The sequence below is a fragment of the Crocuta crocuta genome, unplaced genomic scaffold (assembly GCF_008692635.1).
Source record: "Crocuta crocuta isolate KB4526 unplaced genomic scaffold, BGI_CrCroc_1.0 scaffold31, whole genome shotgun sequence".
Lineage (NCBI taxonomy): Eukaryota > Metazoa > Chordata > Mammalia > Carnivora > Hyaenidae > Crocuta > Crocuta crocuta.
In genome coordinates this window covers 10,196,492-10,198,011 of record NW_027528362.1, presented here as the reverse complement: position 1 = coordinate 10,198,011, position 1,520 = coordinate 10,196,492, and positions in this window count along the sequence as shown.

Here is a 1,520-nt window from a genome sequence, read left to right as displayed (position 1 = left end):
GCTGCGGCCTCCCCAGGGGCCGCGGGGGGACCGAGGACACGAACCTGGGTTTCTTTGTCCCCCTCTGTGGTCGCGGAGGAGACCGCAGAGATGCTCCGACACCTGCAGCATACAGAATATATACGATGTCACCCCAGTTCTGCCCCCACCTGTGATTTCCAATTATTCCGGGTATAAAGTGTATGCAATTCTGCATTATCACAAAAGAAGAACTTGTTTAAAAAAACAAATAGGTTAGCCATTTTCATTCAAGTGCAAAAACTCTGTCACTGGAACACGCTCTAGGTAGTTGACAAAAAGAGAAGAAATCAGATCGCTCTGTTTGTATTTTTTCTTTCCGTGGGAACATTTCACCTGCTGAGTGTACATGAATTTGCTTTCTAAAAAAAAAGGCTTTATGAGTTTACAGTAGAATCAGTGGAAGGAAGAGTTCATAAGGGCTGTTTTTAAAAAAACAAACAAAACAAATAAATTTAAAAAAAAACCACTTTACATTCCTTCCTATACTCTAACTACACGTGGGAAGTGCACTTCAGATGTTTGCTGTGTAGCCGGGAGACGACGGAAAACCATAGTAAAGGTCCTCGTAGTGAACAAAATTTAGTTATTAACTTTATAGCTATGAAATTCCCCAGGCATTTGTTTTTGTTCAAACAAACTTTAATCTCTGCATCATACTTAACCCTGCGACATGCGTACAGTATGCATATTTTGTTTTGAATTAAAAAAAAATGTTTTGTTCCAGTCTGTTAAGAATATTCAAAAAATAATAAAGGTATTGCTTAATAAAATCGCTAGAACTGTTTAGCAGTACATGCACAAATATTTTACTAGATTCTTCGTTTTAATAGTGTTTTGTTGAGACTGAAAATCCTAAAATGGTCTGCGCAAATACAAAAGAAAAAACCGCCAAAAGTGCAAAAATTCTCCAGTTTTTGTCCCTTTTTTAAAAATTGGTTTTTTAATGCAAATTCCAACACACGTACACACACGTGCACGCGCGCACACACGCTCGCACACCAGGCCCACTATTTTAATTTACAGAAACACGGTGCTATTTCTGGGCCCACAAGAGGGTGGAAGAGCCTTGGGAACGTTGAGTTGCTGCAAGTGTTAACCGTTGGGAGAAATGTGCGTGTTTAAAGCCCATCGAGCTGTGAACCACAGAGTTCAGTGAAGTGGGGGGGGGGGAGGTGACGGAAGTAAGGGGCTGACTCATAAGAAAGGATTTAGTAGGTGAGCTCTTTTTCAACTGGCCCCTTAAAGGCTTTAAGATATATGGCCAGGAACAAGTGTGGCCTCACCTCCATCTCCCTCTGCTGGGCAAAGGCCAGGCCACGGTCCATGTCTTCCGTGTTCCTCGCGCTCTTCTTTGTGCCCTGGAACTTTCCATCCTGTGGGGAAATGACAGATCAACACAGATGCAAGCTCTGCCCACTCTCCTGACGAGGAGTTACTATTTCAAGACACCGGGAAAAACGTTTTAAAAAAAAAAAAGAAAAGAATCAGTATCCCATAAC